Source organism: Calidris pugnax, unplaced genomic scaffold, assembly GCF_001431845.1.
Source record: "Calidris pugnax isolate Ruff unplaced genomic scaffold, ASM143184v1 scaffold4, whole genome shotgun sequence".
In the NCBI taxonomy this organism is placed as follows: Eukaryota; Metazoa; Chordata; class Aves; order Charadriiformes; family Scolopacidae; genus Calidris; species Calidris pugnax.
The window spans coordinates 6,710,194-6,730,697 of NW_015090781.1; the positions used below are offsets into that span (position 1 = coordinate 6,710,194).

Sequence of the window (20,504 nt, forward strand, 5' to 3'; positions counted from 1 at the left end):
TTTGGCTTTTTGGCAGGCGCTATAGGCAGACAGGTGTGGGCAACTTTGGAGCTGGCTTTAGGTCTGTCACTCGATAGGGCTGCTAATGAGCTGTTTTATGTTTCCTTGCTGTAGTGGATGATGTTGTAATTCCGAGGATGGGCTCGGGTTTCCTTTTGGGAGTATTGTCCGCAGCTCCTCAAGAGATCTCTGCGCAGGATCTTTCATGGAGCTGTAGTTAAAGTCTTTTGTGATGCTCACATATAGTTATTCTTTTAATAAATCGGAGTGCCCACCCAGATACTGGTATGCTCGAGCATAATGTGCTGAATTATTTTCTTCATGCCTGATGGGAGGGAATTCCACAGCGTAATTGGCTGCACCGAGCACTGAGCAGGACCAGAGAGTGCAGCAGCACCGTGCCCTGCAAATGGAGAAATTCCCCTTTACAGTCAGAGGCACAGAGTGTGAGAGTCTGCAATGAACATTTACCAGTACGAATGTATGGAAGTTTTAGATTGCAGCCGGTGCCTGTTGTTGAAAACAAGTTAGAGGAGCAATTTAAGGCACCCCCAACTGTGTCTTGGTCAGTTTATACAGTGACCTTATCTTGCAGTTTATTTTGCATATGTTTGAGAAGCAGATTAAAATAAGGTCTTTCTTTATGTAAATATTTTTTTTTAATTATATTGAAAAATTTTGTTCTCTCACTGTGGTGTAACATGTTGGCGTGCAAATTTTGGACTAAATCTTCTATTGTAAAGGCACTGAGGGTCCCATGTGAACATTAAGAGCATCTTCTCGGATCTCAAATATGTTACAGCGAATTCCCAGTGGAGCTGAGTCTGTACTGCTGAGATCAATGTTTTATCTTGGGCCAAGACAAATGGTAGATCAAGAATACAGCCTGTATTTGCTTTTACTTTCCACTAAGTTGAAAGCCATGGCAAAACATATTGGACATTAACTATTTGGATTTTTTTTGTTTTCTCGGAGTTTGAAAACCTGACCAAATACGTGTAATCCCTGAAATGCAACTTCAGAAATAATATTTTTCTTAGCTTTTCTACCATTTTTCACTCTTACCCAATGGTGTTTTAAAATGAGATGCCCAGCTACTTTCAAAGCAATAAACAGTGGTGGTTTGTTTGTAATCTTTTACCTTGGGACAAAGAAAAACAATCAATGAAAAGTTTTAAACGATTTTATGTCTTTTTTTAGTGTGTACAATTATCAGTTCCAAAATTTTTATGTGAGTAAATAGTTTTCATCTGGAAAAAAAGGAAGATCCTGTTAGAAATACCCCCAAATCTATCTGTATTTCTAATAGGGTTCCCCAGGAGTCTTCTGTGGGTTTGTTCTTAGGTGTACAAAAAGCTGTTGTGAAGGTCTCATGTGCTCTTTCAAAGAAAGTAATTATGTTCAGAAATGTATCGTTCCTGCATGTGACTGTCTGCATCTACAGGAAGGTGTAAATCAGATTCTCTTGCAATTACTGGCTGACACCAACAATACGTAAAGGTGAGCACACAGAAGGAGTCTGACTTTGGGGTGCATCCTTCTCTTGACATATACGTGAGCTTTTAAATGGTATATGAAATATTTTAAGTATCTCTGAGTAGTTTCCCACTGCTCTGCTTCTCTGTGATTATTTGGCCACTTGTTTTTAGGCACTGGAGAGAAGAGAACTGTTAGAAGAGGAGATTTAAAGATGAAGGGAAAAGGGACCTTAGATTTCAATGCAGATGGCATTGAACACATGAGGAGAAAGAAGGACAAGTGGGCGAGTTGGCCCCAAAGCTGATAAAGTGAGAAGGAAAAGAGCATTGCCAGCGCTGTGAGGATGTTGAAAGTGAGGACTCTGAAGGTGAAGCCTTCGTACTGTAGAACCTACAGAGCCATTTGAAGAGGAGGAACATACATGTAGGAGCTCTACCATGAACTGAAGGGATGGGGGCCCTGCAAATGTCACGAAGGGGTGGGTGTCCCATTATTTGAGACAGGAGGTGTGTGTTGAAGATTTAGCTGTAACTTGAAAGCAAAAAGACATGAATAGACAAGCAACAAAGTTTGACCGCCAGATTCTGGAGGTGAGAGGAAAGATTCTGTAAGGTTAGCAGAGTGGAAAAGAGGACAAGCAGACAAGAGGAGGACCAAGAGCAGGTGAAGTCACAAAAGATACCTTGTCAGAGAACAGAGATGGTCAGAAGTGTGAGAACCTGCCAGGAGGTCAGGGGAGATGCGCCAGCAGTTTGGTCTTGTTTGGATATTCGCTGAAACTATTTTCAGGTCAGTTTGGGAATATGCAAATTGACCTGATACCATTTTCTACCCATTTTTTTCTCGTATTATTTATCTATCCCTTGCACAAAATGAATTGGTTCATTGGCCTATCACCCAATCCAGAGAAAGACAAGAAGGCGGCCAGTGCATGGGCTCTTTCCTCTTTTTCCTCTTTCCTTCTTAATACTCTGGAAAAGCTTTATCGCAGAGGGTGAGTGAGGAGCCTCTTGGGTTTGTACGTTCTGAAGCCAGACACCCCCATCTAGTGGTTGTTCCACCTTCCCTCACCGAGTACCAGTTGTACCAGTTTGGGGAGAAGGATGCCTTGCACAGCACCAAGACCAGTTGTAGCCCCCCTGTTATCTCAGTGTTTTCCTTGTCGATGGCTTAAACTGCTGTGAGTACAGAATAAAGTACTTAATTTTTATTTTTTTTTTTTCCGAAAGGAAAATTACTACTTATAATTTGCATGTGGAAAATAATTTTCTGCTGTATTGAAGGGAATTATTTTACTGTTGATCCTGACGCAGCAAATGTTTGTCATCGTAACCCTATGTAGCGTGAAAAAACAAGCAGGATCAGGTTTGATAATGACAAAATGACAAAAATAATTGGTTACTAGACAGTTTGTGAATTAAATTATTCCATTAAAGTGGAAACACTGGGACCTTGTAGCATGTGTAATAATGCAGAGTCATATTTCTGCTGCACGTACCCCTTTGGGGCTTTTTGGAGAAAAACATAATTACTTGTTTTTCTTGTTGGAGTCATGCTTCCTAGGAGTTTCACCATAACTCCCTGGGATTTGTCCCGTGCTGCTGATGGGTGTTGGTGTGAGGCTGTGAGTCAGCAGCAGGCCATGGCTGGTGGCTGAGGCTTTTCCTGGGGAGGGCTGTAGTGCAGCCAGACTGCCCTCCGTGGAGGCGAGGGAAATAGTGACAACAAACGTGGCCAGGCTGTCAAGACCTAAGATGGGGAGGTGTTTTTAGAACTGCTTGGGACTGGAAACAAGAAGGGAAACCCCCCTGTTCTGCAAAGGCAAACTCAAGTCTGCACCGGCTTGGTGATGGCAACCCCCTGGCTCTAGAGTGCTTTCTCCACGGTCCTTTATACCCCTGGGCAAAGAAACAAAGAAATCTGTCATGGACTTAACTGCAGGAATGGATCCAAAGTTTTCTATTTCTCCTCTATCTTTGCCTTCTAATTCCTTTTGCTTTCCTTTTTGTCTTCTTGAAGGCCCTTTTGCTTTCTCTACAAAGATACGTGTTCAGAGATCACAAAATAACTCATTGCATCTTTCTCCCTCCCCTGAATTAAAAACTCTTGAGAGCCAGTCAGTATGTGCTCTATGTCAGGTAGGGCTGAAGCGTAGGCAAGTTTACAGCTGACTGCAGATTTTCTGGGGGGTCCTATCCACTCAGCTTCTCCTGTTCAATGCCCAGCGCCTGTCGCAGCACCTGGGAATAAGTATTTTCTTACAGTGTAAACTGAGCACTGAGTTTTTTCCCCTGAAAATCTGGGTTGGTCCTTAAATGTCTGGGAAAAAAATTGCCCAGAGGCAGCTCCTGTTACTGATCAGGGACTGGGGTGCAAGAGGAAGGAGGAGAGGGCTGTTTGTCCCTTCTGCGGTGGTGGAACATCTTCAGAAGTGCCTGGCTGAGTACTGGGTGCAGGAGCTGGTGTCCATGCCAGCTGAGTCGTTCACCCGTGTTAATTGCTGGAGATGATAGTAAGAATATTCAGCTGAAATCCTGAGAACTTGTCCCATTTACACCTTCCTCAAATGAGTATTTTTAACATATTTTATATAGTCATTTTTCATAAGATGTCTTTAGTGGAAGCGTCCTACCCAGGCACGTTCTGTTCCCATAGCAGAAGAAGAACTGGTTCCACATTGCATCTGGCTTTTTTGGTTGTTGGGGTTTTTTTTGAATTTTTTTTTTTTTTTTAAGGTTGTGAATGACTAAAAAGCCATTGGGTGGCAGTATCAGCCAGCGAGCGTCTCAATTAGTTGCTGAGCTAAATGCAAAATATAGGGAGGAAAGATATTAGAAATTACAAGTTGCTTTAGATGGAAAAACTGTATTGGTTTGTATTTGAAAAGGCTGCGTTTAACTCCACTCCACATAAGTTTTGAAAATCTTTTAAAAAACAATTATAACTAACAAAAAGACACAATGCGTTACAGCAGATTTGTAGTTGCAGGTAAAGCTTTTGCACCTGAAGTTCTTATTTTCTCTGCATAAGTTCAACCAGAAAGTGAGAGGGCTCCCTCTGATTTTATGGTCTAAATGCAGTGAAATGCCAAAAAACCCCACCACCCCAAACAAAAGCCCTACCAATAAGAAAACAATGAACTTTGTGATTGTATCAGATTTAAGAAGGTAGTTACTCCCTCTACAATTGCTACCAGACAAGTGGGTTTTTTTGAAGGACTTGGCAATAAAGAGTCAGCTGGTGTCATTGCTTTGTTGTTGGTAAAGGAATTATTCCGGTGCCCAGAGCTCGGACCTAGCATTCTGTTTTTAACCAGGACGCTGACTTTTTTGCTCCAATTTCTTAAAAAGCAGAAGTCTTAATTTATAATATCAAAAATTTTTTTTTTTTAAAGTCCCTATGTAGGACAGAATGAATCGTGTGCTAAGGACAAGAGAGAATGCCATGCAGGAGCTCTGGGCAGTGCACCGTGTGCCTTTAGGGTGCATTTGCCCAGGGGTTTAAGTGCTGTTTGAGCTGGGTGTTCCCATGCTGTGCACACATCAGGGTAGCATCACCTGGGCCTTCACATCATACACTTATTTTCATTTTCCTTTTATTCACTTTGCAGTTAATGCCAAGCTCATGTACGTGTTCAGCTTCACGACTGGAAAATAGTATTTGTGATGACCCGGTGTTTAACTCTGCACTTGGAAACAGCAGACTTTAAATATCAGCGTGTTTGTAATGATGTAAAACTTGCAAAACTGACTAAGAGTGCCCACTTTAGACTCTATTTTTAGATAAAGTTGTGTTTTCTGTAAGAGGAATCGTAGTTATTGTTGTCATGGTATATGGTGTCAGCTCAATTATAGGCATTTTCACAGAACTACTCTTCTTTACGTTCAGGTTGTTAACTCTTAGTGCTTTCTTCTAAGTTCAAGCTGGCAAGACTATGAAAGCTGCAGGCAGATTTTAACTTGTTCCTAATATCCTTCGCTTCGCAAACCCCATCCAAACGGAAACTTTTTGTGTGGTACCAAAAAACCCCCCACGATCATGTTATTCACATCTTGCATTCAAATGCACCAGATAATGCCACTTGTTTAAGCTTAGTCACGTCTGGGGGAATGTCAGAGCTCTGCATCACATGAGCTGCTCCTCAGGTTTCCCAGTCCGTATCAGCATGTTTTCCTGGGGAGAAGCAGAGCGGAGATGTTATTAAAATGGCTCATCCTATATGTTTGTATTGATATTTAAATCTCAAGCTTATTCCTGTGATTTTCATGCAGCGTTTCATGTTTACATTCAGCTGCTTTATGTGAAAATACTTTAGTATTTTTCTTTTCTTTTTCTTTTCTTATTTTTTTCTTTCTTTCGTAAAGTATATGTGTCAGATGGAAGAACATATGTTCTAACTAACCACCCTGCTCGTGTTCTTGTTGACATTTTTGTTTCCTTGCTCAGCCCCCAGACTCACCACCTTAGGGCAGCTTTGACCCTACCATTAGCTTAATTTTAAACACTTCTACACCCTCCACTGCACGATTTGTTTACAGATCCTGTATTGCTTGTCCTCCTTCCCTTTCTGGAGATCAGGTGGCCAGGAGGGCTGTTGGCATATCTTCGCTCATGCTTTGGGTCAGCAGCCTTCTCCAGAGAAAAGGTAGCATAGAATCAGAGAATCGTTGTGGTTGGAAGAGACCTTTAAGATCATCGAGTCCAAACGTTAACCTAGCACTGCCAAGATACTACTAAACCATGTCCCTCAGCACCATGTCTACACGTCTTGTAAAGACCTCCAGGGATGGCGACTCAACCACTTCCCTGGGCAGGCTGCGATGGACAGGGGAAGCTCCAGACACAGCCTGGCTTTTTTCCCTACTATTTCCTGCTGGTGATAAATGCACCACATACAGAACCTGGAGATGCTCCAAACTGGATCATTGAGCCTTTCCTCCTCAGCATCACTTTCGGATGTTCAAGTGCCACTGTACTCACCACGCCAGCTGTGTAAACCCTAGAGAGAATGAGAGATGAGGCAGCACTGAAGCACTGGGCTGTCTTACTATCGGGAGAGTTTTATTCGGGACAAGATCTGCTCAGCGTGTCCGACTCTGCCCTAGGGGAAGGTGCTGGCCCTGTTCCCAGGGTCTCTGATCCTGGGAACAAGAGTCAGAAATTGATTGGCGTTGCTTCTCAAGGCCTCCAGGGCATGCTTTGTCCGTCCCGCCCCCCCAGTCCCTCCCCCGTGGTGCATATGGAGCTGGACACCCCGCATGTGCCCATATAGGGAAGGGTGTAACTGTCTTGTTGACATGGGCTAATCCAGCCAGGCATGCAAACGGGCAGCAGAGTGTGATGCTCACATGTAGTGTGGCAGATGGCACTTGGGACCGGCTGTCTCCATCACACCCCCCAAAACTGACACACAAGACAGGGAAAGAGCTTTTTTGCGTATCTCCACACGCTCCCGACAAAGCTACCGAAGAGTTGGGCTGTGGTAGCCCCGTGCATTGAACCAAACTTATTCCTAAGAAGAGAAAATGAACGAATCTTTCCTGTGCTGCAAATTAAGGGCAGCTCTGCAATACTTTTAATTTTGTACAAAATCTGTGTGTCGTATTAGGTGAAAATAGCTCAGCAGGACAAGAACTCTCGCAGTAAACACCATCCTGCATTGGTGATAGCCCAGCTGGCCATGTCCTTTTCCAGATGTATGGGCCAAATGTGACAAAACCCAACTTATTGCTTGGTCACTAAGCTTTCATCATTGACCTCTAGGTAGCTCTCTTTAAGTTATCCATACGCTCATGCTGGAGTGGGCAGCAAAGCTGGTTGCATGTATTATTCTCTTTCAAACTCCAACGATGAACAGAGGCTTTGCCTTCAGCAGACAAATCAGGTGGTGAAAGCATGGTCCTTTTTTAAAATCTAAGTATTTTCTCTGCTAAATCATATTTTCTATGGAGCTGAACTGCTTGTGTTTATGTGTTTATGTGATTAACGTAACGTTGAACCAGCTACAGAACCCGTGTGGATGGTGGACACATGAGCAAATTCAGCCATTGGAATGGGCTGCCCAGGGAGGTGGTTGAGGCACCATCCCTGGAGGTGTTCAAAAGACGGGTTGATGTAGTGCTGGGAGGTATGGTTTAGTGATGGTGTTGCTTCTTGTTTGTTGTGTGGGTGTCTATTTTTGTCAGTTGAGTTGACGGTTGGACAAGATGATCTTTAAGGTCCCTTCCAACCTAGAAGATTCTGTGATTCTGTGAAATCCTGCACGCTTCCTTCTGGGCATTTGGAGGTTCCCGTTTGCTTGTCAGCTCAGCTCGGTAGAGGTTTTCTTGACTAGAAAGTACCATTACACAATCCAGTCTGACCTTAGCTGTAACACAGATGTCTCATCCCGTGGTGCTCAGAGGGTGCTTTGACCCTCCCAAACCCAGGTTTTACAGCTCATCCCAGCAGGTCTGATGCCAGGGAGCAGGAGTCTGGAGAGTTTACATCGGCGGCTGGATTTGATGCTGCCAGTGTCTGAGGCCTTATTCTCTACAGACACTTGAGCGACTAAAAAAATAAGTTAGAAATGCTGATATGGGCCTGTTTCAATATCTAACAGCAGTTACACACATGATAAGGTTTGTCACTGTTTCTTGATGTCATGTTAGAAAGTATTTATGAACTTTGAATGGGTTTGCTTGTGCTTCTCCAAAAATGTCCATGTCTAGGCATGCAGAAATTTTGGAATCACAGTTCTGTGGAATATTTCTGGTTTATTAGTTGAGATCTAGACAAGTAAAACAGATGTTCAGTTTTCCTCTGGAGATAAAGTTGTCTGATTCCAGTCCCAGTAAGAAAGTTGGTTTTCTGTCCTGGCCAAATCAGGCTGTAATGCTGGTGGGTTTTTTAATTATTTGTTTGACTATTACTGTGTGGAGCAGGGTGAGAGCTCAGGAGGAGCGACTGGCTGCAAGTAAAAGCAGAAAAAATAAATGTGAAGGTTTCTGCACGAACTGTGACGACAGCTTCTTTATCTCTTCTTCCTTGAGGGAAGAAAGCACTGCTGTTGTGTTGCATATATCATTATAAAAATTGAGACAGATATAGCAAACTCCTTTAAAAGAGCTTACTTGATTGTTATAGAAATACTGAAATTCTTACAGCAGATCCAACCACAATTCTCTTTGTCTGCCAGTATCTCACTTCTAAAAGTATAATAGAAAGCATGACTATAAAGCTCATTTTTCTGGAATATGGAGATAAGCTTCTTCCAACCCCCACCCTGTAGATGGTGGTTTATGCCAGGAGATTTTTGGGCTCATGTTCCATCCAGATACCAGGATGTGTTGTTTATTCCGTAATCTTCTCTGAGTGGGGATGCCCCCATATCCGCAGATCTCAGCCCAATTTTTTTTTTTAATTCTGCTGTTTAAATATTCAAATTGATCCGTCACATCCCTGCTTGGCCTGCATTGATGCATCTGACTTTTCAGGATGTTTTCCAAATGATGTACGGATGGTTTTTTGTAGCAGTCATACTATGACCCAGAAACTCTGGAGGTAGGGGCAGAATCTGGATTTTTTTGTGCTTGCTGTAACGAAAAGAGATTTTTTTTAATGGATTAAGAGATATCAGAGTCCTGAGATTACCCAAGGCAATTTATATAAGAGTGTCCTCTGAATTAGGAAGTTACGCTTAAACAATCCCCAAGTAGAGTGCTAGAGAGCAAAATGTCCTGAAAAGCAGGACTTACTGCTACTCATAGATATATTTTTCTCTTTGACCCAATGATTTCTCTCCACATGTGCCAGCTGCTCAGTTAAAATTTTTTCTCAGCTGCATTACTTCATCTTTTGCCTTTTTTATTTTTTTTTTTGGTGATTCAAGTGGTCTGAATGATTTATTTATTTTTTTTCCTCACCCTCACTAACACTGAGTGACTGCCAGTGAACATTTCTAGTCTCACCAGCCCCTGGAAGCATCATGTTGCCTTAGCAGAGAGCGTCAGGTGGTTGGGAGACCTTTCACGTGTCTACGAGGTGGGTATTGAGACCAGAACATCATTCCTATCTGATGATAGTGGAGGGGCTCTGAGCTGAAATTTAACCAGTTGAGAGGCTTCACTGTCTGTCTCTGAAGCGAATTCACTTTCAAAAGCAATATTTATTTTTGATTACTTTTAATTAAGGTAACAAAAAAGACTGGAAAGGCGCATTTTAGCGAATGTTATCTGATTTATTCTGAATTGCAGGTCTTTCCTTAGCGTAAGGGGAGAAGGACTAGCTGCTGGTTTCCTTTGTTTTTTTTTTTTTTTCTTTTTTCTCCCCCAGCTCAGCAGATAGATGAGGCGAGGACATGCCGCAAGGATGAGATTTGTCAGATTGCCTGGAACGCTGTCATTTTGGGGCAAGTTCTTTCCCGGGGTGTGAAGCGAAACGCGAGCATCCGATGACAGATGAAAATGCAGGTTAGGGAACACCGCAGAGCTGAGGGAGTGAATCTTTTCCCTCTCTGGAGAGCTGGGCGAGCGTGCAGCCTGTGTGCTAGAGAGCTCTTTCTGAAATCAAACTGCCCGTGTCGCTCGCCTCGCTTTCCCTCGTCGTTGGCCTGCTCCGACTGGGTGGAAAAAATGCAAGTCCATCTGCTGACACGGTCCAGTTGGCCGTCCCTGCCCGTGCCACCGATTGGGCCGGCAGCTGCAGGCAGGGAGGAACCTGCAGCCTTCAGTCACGAGCCATATGCGGGCAGTGGTGGGGATTAGCTCTGCTCCTGGCCGGAAAGGTCCCAACGCCGTTCCCAGGCTTGAACTCCCCATATGTGTTTCACGTGTCCGTCCTGAGGGTGACATGAAATGGAGAGTTCAGATTTAAGGGAAAGTTGGTTTGTGTTTCTTCATCCTGGTTTAATGTGATGCAGATGCAGATGGAGGAGAGCGTGAGGGCGTCTGCACCAGGGGGGGAGATGGGACAAGCTGTAGAAAAGCCCCGCAGGTTTTACTAATTCCTTCTCCTTCCCCAGAATTTTCCGCTGTTTCCTGATGGGAGTTGCATGTGTGAAGGAACACCCTTGGGCCACCTGTTAGGCGCCTTTCTCCTTTCAGTCACAGTCTTTGCCATCTCTTAAAGATAGGGCTTTTTTTATTTGGAGGAAATCCAGAAAGTTGAATAAGTCGTTTTCTCTTTCGGAGAGGTGGGGAGAGTACCCTGAGATGGCACGGGGAGAAAGAGAGAAGGCAAGAAAGAAAACTGGAAAATATGGATAGAGACCCCTCCGGGCTCCACTTTGAGCGAGTGTGAGGTATTGCACGACCACAATTTATATTTTTAAAGATAAGAGGTACGTATTCACAGGCTGATTTAGTTTGTGGTTTGCCTTAGTGCAAAGTAATTTTGGAAACAGCATCTTCCATAGAAGGATCACGTCACATATAGAATGCTGCTGCTACTGGAAAAGGTTTCTGAACTAACGCTGTTAATTGCAAGCAGAAAGCTTAACAAGCTTTTGCTGTGTCCCAGGAGGTTAGTAGAGTGACCGGCTAAACAGCTGTAAGGAGAGTGGTCTGATGGGCTGAAGGGGCTAATGTACCCTAGGCAAAAATTGGAATACTTGGCTTATTTTAATCTTTGGATACAGGAGAACAGCTTATTTATTTCTTATTGACATATACACTGTGGTATGTTAGAAGCAGGGACAGGAAACCAGCATTTTTTGTGCCTACGTTAATTTTTGAGTAACGCGACATATGGGACGGATCAGTTATTTTGACATCCAGATGTAAACTATGAAATATTTTGGTTTAGGAAGGTGCAAAACTTGAAAAGCTTTGATTTAGCAAAGGTTTTGGATGGGGAGCAAGGCGAGACCTGCTGAGGTCACTCGTCAAATACCGCATTAAGGATGTGCAGGTTCTAGGTTGCCTCTCGCCATCTCTTCAGAGCCCCAGCGGAGCCCGTGGCGCCGCTCCGCGTCCGCACACATTTGGGGCAGTGGGTTAGCGCTGGGTGACAAATTTCCTTCCTGTTGACCCTTTCTGAGCAGGCAGATCGCTGACTTGAGCCCAAATAACAACAGTATCTTTCCTCAAAACCTCAGCTGTCCTCGGGAGGCAGCCAGTCTGAACACGGACAAATTGCTCGGGGGTTAAAACGTGATGTATTTCAGCGTGCGTTTTAAGAATTTGTTAAAACTTTGGCTGGGTAAAGGCTGGCTTTGTAAAACTCAGTCCCTCTGGGTCTTTGTTAGCGTGCTGCGTTGTTTCCACAGCTCTCCTAATGAGAGTGCCAGCCTCTCCCCGCCGGGCTCTCGTGGCGTGACACTGTGCAGAAACACGATTTTGGTGCGTGCTACGTGGAGAGACCGAGAGCATATGGCATAAACATCAACCCATATTGTTTGCCATCCGCACTCGCTGTGTGTAATCCAACAAGACCGGCTCCCCGCGGCCACGTGATCCGCCTTCCAGTCCTCCATTTGGGGTGGGGTGGGTTGGTGCTGGTGGTTGTTTTTTTTGGGGGTTGGGTGTTTTGGTTTTTTTTTTTTTGTTGTTGGTTTTTTTTTTCATTCCTAAAGTTGTGACTTTCTGGAAGGAAGCTTGTAAATAGCCGGGGCGCAGAGCGAGCAGGTAGAATGTCAGTGGGATGTTTCGGGGAGGGATGAGCCCCACGCTGACACCGGCTCCTGGCCGCCCTCCCCGCGCGCCCGCTCCCCGCTCCCGCCAGCCCTCCATGTTGCGAGAAGGTAGGATCGCGTCCTGTCACCCGCGTTCCCCCACCGCCGCCCCCAAAAACCCCCCGTCTCCCCCCGTCCCCACCGAAGGAGGGGACGCTGATCCGCCAAACGGAGTGTCCGGGCGATCTTTAAAATTAAACTTTTAAAGTTCAGCTCTTTCCGTAGCGAAGGGAGAAGGGCAGGCGCGCGCGGCTCCACAGCTAACTGGGATTTCAAATTATTGACACGATTTGGTTTGTGCTTTAGCTCCCTTACAGTGCTTAGCTTTTTTTTTTTTTTTTTTTTGTAATACCAGGGCTTTCATACTTTAAATGACATTCCGTACCAAATTGTATCCTGTTGATTTGCCATGGTTAACCACCCCGTAATAAGCCTCATAGTTTGTGCGAGGAGACACAAAGCAGAATTATATTTATGTCATTTACAACCAGTGGGCACGGAATTACTTGCAAAACGTGAAAGAAGTCAAAAGACCAAAATATTTCAAAGCCAGTTGAATTTGGAAATGCTTTCATTTGCCTATGAATAGAGAGAGTTCCTTGGAATAAAAAGAAAAAGAGCAACATTATTAATTTTGGTTGGGGTTGGGTTCTTTTGTTTGGGTTTTTTTTAAATAACTGATACTTTATACTTCAAGACAGCTTTTGATTTTTAGAAGTAAAGTCTGGGAAAGAAATAAGGTAATTTTAAAGAAAAAAACGTTATATATATTAAAAAAAAAAATAGCAGTTACAACTTTTTTAGACATCTTTTCACGCAGAAAACTGAATCAGGGTCCCAGAAATTTGAGATTAAAAAAGACAACAGACACACAAGGTGTAATACTTCCTACACAGGCCAGTGTAAAGAATTACAACCTGTTTTTCCTTAGTCGTATCAGCTACTTAGTCATATGGACCTACAGCTACTGAGCGGAGCGTGTGCGTTATAATAAGAATGGACAAAACCAGCAGCACAAATTAAAGAGAAATAATGCACTGTGTCACCAAAAAGTGGTGGCCGATGGTCTGCAGTGAGGGTTTTGTCAGCGGGACTGGGCAAATGCCCAGCTGAGTGTCGCGGACGGGTTAATACCTTCACACTTTTCCCTTCCTCACAGCTGCCACATGCAGTGCTCTGAAACCTGATATTTTTCATCAAAAACTGCATCTTATTTTCCGTCTTAGTATACTAATCAATTTTACCGTGCAGAGCTTGGAGCATATTAACTGTCAGTTACTCCCAATTAATAGCGGAGGCAGACAAAAAGGGAGAATAAAATAATGGATGTTATTTAATATAAAGTGCCTCTCCCAATTTTGTTTCCTTTGTGGAAAACTCTTTTGGTTCCTGTTCAAGATTTAAGCACCGGCCTGTTTTATGTTTTGTTTCACAAGGTTGATGGAATGGCAGTTTATTATTCAAGACAATAAATTAAACTTCTCAAAGCCAAGGAGTCCCAGCAGCTCTGGCACAGCCACTTTCCTGCCAGAAGGAACACACTCAGGTCTGATTCATACCAACTGTTGCTCTTTAACTTAAGAAAAATAAATAAAACCTCCTATATGTCTTTTCAAGATTCACATTAAAAATTCTTTAGCATAGAAATTGGGATGCATTAAAGGAAAAAGAGAGCAACATTGGTTGCAAAATAGAGAATGAAAACTTCTAGGCCAAAATATCCCGCGTATTACTTCCATGTAACAGTATGAATATTATGGCCTAGTATTAAAGGCTGATTTCAAAGAGATCATGAAAAGAGAGCAATCTTCTTTGATGTTTTATGTTTAAATTAAATTAAATATAACTGAAAAGGGATACAGGATCATTGCTCTTGCCACAGTGAAATCAGGAAAGGCTTTGCAGCACGCTTCATAACAGCTGAGTTAGATCTGGGCTTCATAAGCTTCATGTATAATTTATGTACACCAGTAATGCGTGCGAGTATGTAAACAATAGGAATTTATAACATTTATGTGCTTTTAAAATATACATAAAAGGAAAATTGAAAAATAGGCCTAGCTATATGGTTATGTAATATATCTTGAGGAAATCCGCAGAGGTTCTGGTTTTCTAATCAGAAAGCTGATTAAAAAATAAGCTAAGTTTTGGGGTTTTTTGGTTTTGGTTTTTTAAAATTTATTTATTACTTTAAATCGCCTACTTTTAAATGTTAGCGGTAAAGAGAAAGCAAACCATATAGGCCACTTTAGATAGGAGCTATTCCAGCGTTTCTCCTCACGCACCCGTGTGCTGCGGAGGTCAGTAACACAAGGATTTAAACAGCTTTTGGAGGAGCTGGTGATACTGCATTAATTAGGAAATGATTGTGATGCTCCTGGGTGACTTCTCATCGCAAACTGTCGCGTTTCGGGTGACCTGGGGTGCAAACAGGAGAGCTCAGGTTTGCTCATGATTTCTGTACCCTGTGCCACTACCATTAGGAATGCTGACCAGTGTTCTCCCAGAGACTTAATTTACTAAAATAGGCTTTTTGATTGAACTTTTAAAATGTATCGCCGGGACTGATATTTTAAAATGAATGGATAAAAAAGTTGATTTTAATATTTTTGGTTGTTTTCCACATGTGGCAACCCTTTCTTTGAGCACAAGCAGAGCTACTTAGAAATAAAAATCCTTCGTAGTACTTTACCCTTTCCGCAGTTATGTGTCATTTTCCTGCCTACAAACTGAAGATATTACCTTCGTAAAAGGGCTTTTATATTGTCTTATATTACTGTGAAATAGAAATGGTTTATTCAAATGAGGAATTATCTGCCTACCGCATTATGCTTCCTACTTCCAACACACAAATGGAAACGGCAGTGCCTCCAGGCAGGGCAAGACATTGATACACTCAAACTTATTATTTTTGTAGTGATTAACAATACCATGCGGGAAACGCATTAGCAGAAGGTGCAAGGAGATATTACTGTAATGTCTTTTCTAGTAAGTACTATATGCCAAGGATTATTTTTCAGTGGGGCGTTCGTCTGTGCGCTGGTGTAAAAAGCCTTTGAAGGGTTTCTGACTTGTTTGCTGGTGTTTGTTTGGTTTTTTTTGTTTTTTCTTTTAAGGGCTGCATTTTCCATAAGTTATAATAATCTTTCCAGATCGTTTCTCCCCAGATTTCTTTTCTTTTCGAGGGGAGGCTGGGGAGCAGCTCTGCGAGCACCGAGCCGTGCGGCCGAGCGGCAGACGCCGTCCCCGAAACGGGGTATGTTTGCTGGAGCCCATTCCCGCCGGGGTCACTTTCCTCTGCCCAGGCTGATCCCCATCCCGACCTCTTTGCTCACCCTAGGGATTTACATTACCACCCACACCATCTTTTCCCCTGTTCTTCCCCTCCCAAAAGTCTTCCTGTGCCCCAGGGTTGTGCCCTTCGCCGGAGGAGGCTCGGGGCACGGCGGCACCGTCATCTGCACGGGCTCCACGGCTGTCGGTGCGGTGAGGTTATTGAGGACCCCCAACACCCCTAGTTAGAGGAGCCCTGCTGGGATACCGGTTGGCAGGGATGACCTGGCCTCTGGACTTTGCACCAGAAAGGGTATTTGAAGCCCAGATGATGAGAGCTGTGCAGGGAGGGTGCTGGGCAGGCGGGCGCGGGGCATTGCGACATGCTCCGAAAGCTCCGTAAAACAAGACACGATTCCTCTTCTACTTTTGATTTTGCAACACGTTGCGGAGGGCACTGATCTGGTGCTATAGCTATTTCTGACGGTTTTTAGCGTACATTTAAAATGCAGTTTTTATAATGCATTTCTTTAACTTCAGTAAAGAATTGTGTTTCCTTGAGAAGCGCTTGCAGATAGATCGTCGCACTACATCTAAAGGAGTTTGTATGGCTGAAATGTAAAATGTAGAGCAGTGCTCGCGTGCACACTGAGCCTCAGAGGCATCCTTGACACACTGTGGCACATCATCAAAACCAAATAATATTTAAATGCCACAGGGAAAAAAGGATAACTTTCCCAACTTCTGAAAACCGTTGCCTATAACCTTGGTTTTAGGTGGTGCCTTCTCTAGAATACGTCCCTCGCTTGAAAGGAGTTGAGCTTTGTCTAATTAAATACGGAGAGATGCATTGCATCAGGAAAAGCAGAAATAAGCCCAGTATACAATCTGGAATTCCATGAAATATAAGAAACATAATTCCAGGGTAAAATGTTTACTGACTCAGAGGGGGAGGAAGTGTGATGGCCAGTGCAGACTTTGGGGGTACCTGGTTTTGTTGTTCTCGCCCTGGAAGTGCAGATTGTTGTCTGTGGCACTGGATTCTGCATTGGAAAGCAGGCAAATCAAATAACAAATGTTCCTGTAAAGAAACCAGAACAGGTAGTTGACTTTAAACACCAATTCAGAACAACTCTCCCAGAACTATAGAGTAAGAGTTGTTGATAAGAAATCAGTCTCAGAGATGATCCACCCTTTTTTTCTTGCAAATGCAAATAGGACAGCTGGGGTTTTTTTAGCAGAAGTGCCTGTCTGGGAGGAAAGAGTGTGGTCTCTTCAGCACACAAAGCAGAGCTGCAAGGTGGATAAAATGTCCTTGAACTACTGGTCTTTGGAGAGAAAATGGAAAGGTGCATTGCGGTTCCCTTCTTGGGAACAGTCTTTAGTCTATTTGACACTTTCATTGATGTCTTGCGTGAACAAAGCATCCACTAAATCTGCAGGTAGTGCCAAGAGGAGAGGATTTACAAGTGCTCTAGAGGCCGCACGGGAATCCAGTGTAATCCTGACAAACCGGATCTGACACTACCTGGATGCAATGTTGATGAGAACAACATGAAATGGGCGATTTGATGAATCCATTGGAGAGTCAAAAGGAGAAAGGACTGAGCTAGCCTGTCCTGCGTGGGAAGTCAGAGCAGCTGAGCTCCAGAGATCCCTCCCAACCAACCTCTCTGGGCAATAGCTCTTCAGGAAAGGGGCTGGGTGCAACTGGGGACCGCAGGGCTCTGCTGGTACGAAGAACAGCAGTTGTGCTGGGCGTTACGAACAAACGTAACACACAAAATGTGCAGAGAAAGGAGCTGGGATGGTTGTAGAGCAGATCTGATAGCATCTTGGGAAGGTAAGAGAAACCCTTTTTGCTGTCCACAGCCTGGTTTAAGCTGTAAGCAGAAAGCCACCACAGACTTTAGAGTAGCTTTCTAAGACTAAGGGGAGTTGAGTAATTAATTGTCCCTGGTGGTCATGAAATCTCCACCAAAGAAAGTTCCTAAAAGCAGATTAAATAAATATGTCAAGAGTGGTTGGGTTCAGCTTGATCCCAGCTCAGAAGCTGGTCTAACCATCCTCCTAAAATCACTTCCAATTCGTTTTCTGTGATCACAGCGGTGACCAAGATACGGCCACTGTGATGGCCCCTTTATCTTGTCCCTTCCCAGTGGAAATTGCCTGATTTCTCTGCATAGAGACAAAGGCAGAGAACATTTTGGCTGAAACTTTTAAATGAGCATAAAGAACTCTCGGCAGGAGGCAGGCACTTAACTCCTATCAGCTTTGTAAACCTGGAGTTTAGCAGCTCTGTGGTAACGTTTTATGTTTCATTTTCCAGCTAACTGCTAGGTTGGATGATTGTCCAGATAATAGAGTTTACCATTGCCAAACAGATGCAAAACTCATTTGGCAAAGCACATGTATACATTGGCTGATGTTTTATTTTACTCCCTCGATAGTATAATGGAAGGCTTTAGAAATCGTAATTTGGGATAAGAAGGGTTTTACTTGCAGCTTATAAATGTATTAAAGTAGCTTAAGTCTTTTAGTGCTCCCCATCATTAGCTGAACTTGCTGGGAAACCTGATCTCTTTTTTTATCAGTTCTAACCAGAACTCGGCAAAAAAAGTTCAGATGATTTCAGAACTTAAATTATAAAGGTGGAAGGGGTTTCTCCTTTCAGCAAACTCTCCAAGCTTAACTGTCCCAGAAAGTAATTTCACTAAAACCCAAAGAAAATACTTCTTGTGGAGCTGAAGAGAAAGAAAACAGTCATTTAGTATTGGCCAAATGAGCCTGGACTATAGGAAAAAGTTCCCGTCTCCATTTTTTAACCAGTCTCTGCTGACGTAAGTGCTGGGTTTATTCAACAAGCAAAAATGAACATAACCCCTGTATTCTTAATGCGATTGGCAAAACGGCATAACATCAAATAGTTATAGTAATTAATTATTATAATACTTAATATGTGTTGTTGAGATTGCCAAATTGTGTCTTCACCTCACTGAAACACGGCTTTGCAGTTCCCTTGGATTGAAGAGGCCAGATTTTGTCCTCACGTACAAACATGTAATCTCACTGAAGTACTGTCAAGTGGTGCATTTTAATTCAAAGACTAGATTTATGCCTAATTTCTTATCAACTTCATCTGTATAACAATTCATTTGTTTATTTCTAAGTTTGGGGGGGGGTTTATTTGCTCTTTTAGTACAGCAACAATTGTTTTGGATGAATTTAGAGAAGGCCAGCCCCATGTGTTTTGAATAAATGATACATTACAGGGAAGGGATGTTTACACTTCTGCACAACAGAATATAATTGATTTTGTGCTTGGATAATTAGGAAATGGTTCTCTTTGATGTATTCGAGAGTCCTGAATTAAAAATTTAAAATTTGCTAGCTGTTAGAAAAATTGATTCAGAAACAGCTTTAATGGATGAAAAGCCAGTATGTTATTGCAAATATGGTCTCAAATCTAATAATGTGCTAATGCAGAGTAGTCATACGTCTAGGATACTTGGCTGTCTTAATATCCTTGGCCATTTTAATTCTGAAATCACTACACTAATACGGATAGTTTAGAAAAAACCTGCACATTTTGAAACAAAATGTATTAAAAATATATCTTTCAAAGATTTTGACAGGTAGATGTAATTATATGTGAAGGGAAATATGTCAGGTGAGGGAACAGAAAAATCTTAGGTGTGCAAGATGTATGGAAAATGTAAAAAACCAAATTCTGCACTGCTATGAATTAGACTGGTTTTTTTTTTAGTATTCAAATTCACACCCTATGCAGCATTTCAAATATTTGTGAGTATAAATAAATTAAATAAATAGTTGCAACTAAGATCATAACTTTACTAGTTACTTTACTAATTACTAGATTTTTTTTATTGTTTCATAATTTTGAAAGGTGCTGGGCAGCAGTTTAAAATCCTTAATTTTGTCAGTTGAAAATCAAGCTGCCGGTTGTCTGTCTGTTCTAATAGACACATTTTGTGCTCAGCCTTTTCATCACTCTTGTAGACAGGATTACTCAAATAATCCAGCCATCTAGATACTCTGACACTGTGTGCTCCTCGCTGTTCTTGGATGCTGAAAGCATAATAAGGATTACAGGGGTGGCAGATGGGCTGCATTGATTTATAGCGATACTGCCCTGCCAGTGTTTGCAATCTCATTGTGAGTGTTGCAACAGTCGATGCACATCTTCAACCCTGATCTCCCAGAGCTGTGAGAAAACTTGCCTGGTTTATGGATTTCTTTATGGAAACGATATGGCAGTTCACCATTAGCCCCTGCCATTATTTTAGTAAAGAATGACCATTTCTGGCTTTCTGAGTTGTGCAAAGAGAGGGCTGGTGTAGCCCAGCCATACAACGAATGTTAAATAAGTAAATGAAGAGGACAACTCCCGTTTACTTTTTGCATCACTGACCTTCTAATCGGGAATGTTTTGCGCGGGATAGAGCTAACTTTGGCTGACGCAGGCTAATTCCCTGGGCGCTCAATGGAGATTGAGAGCTTCATTCAGCTGCTTTGAGTCATCTCAGAGACCCCCCGTGAGCAGGCGGGGGCTGCGCGTTGGTAACCTGAGGACGAGCTGGGGTGGGAGGTGTGTGTGTGTGTGTGTGTGTGTGTGTATCAGTGGTCAGCAGCCCCCACAAAATGCCTTCGCCGAGTGCTATCTTCACTTTGTGTTTGCAGTTTCCAGTAGTTTAGTAAACCTGTAGCGGGAATATTTGCAAAATAATGTTATCAAGTTCATAAATATTATGATTGGAGAAAAGAAAGAGGGAAAGAAATCGTCAAAGCTGTGCGCGCCGCTCCTGTGTGTCTCTTAACGTCCTGTATTTCAAGATAGACCAGAAATGCTCAAATTTGGGTGTTACTCTAAAAGGTGCTTTTATACACATCTTTTCTTTCAACCTCCCATCTGCGTATCTGCTTTTCCCACTGACCCATGAACATGACCTTCCTTCTTCGCCTTGATTAGATGATAACATATTCTGTTTCTGCTGTGGGAGGATAAAGCCTGCAACCCGAAACACCCTGAAATCTGGAAATTCATAACAGACAGCTGGATTTCGAAGCTGTGGCCATTCCC

General features: G+C 42.9%; 1 protein-coding gene across 9 annotated transcripts in view; it reads left to right on the plus strand.

Annotated features, from left to right (window-relative positions):
- RBM20 (RNA binding motif protein 20) overlaps positions 1–20,504 on the plus strand; it is a 102,421-nt gene that overhangs the window by 56,338 nt on the left and 25,579 nt on the right. Inside the window, exon 1 of one of the 9 annotated variants that reach the window (XM_014959413.1) lies at positions 9,422–9,501. The exons of the other annotated variants lie outside the window; for them this stretch is intronic. The gene's annotated coding sequence lies outside the window, so the exon portion shown is untranslated. Of the gene's footprint in view, positions 1–9,421; positions 9,502–20,504 lie in introns of those variants that run through there. 9 annotated transcript variants of the gene reach the window in all.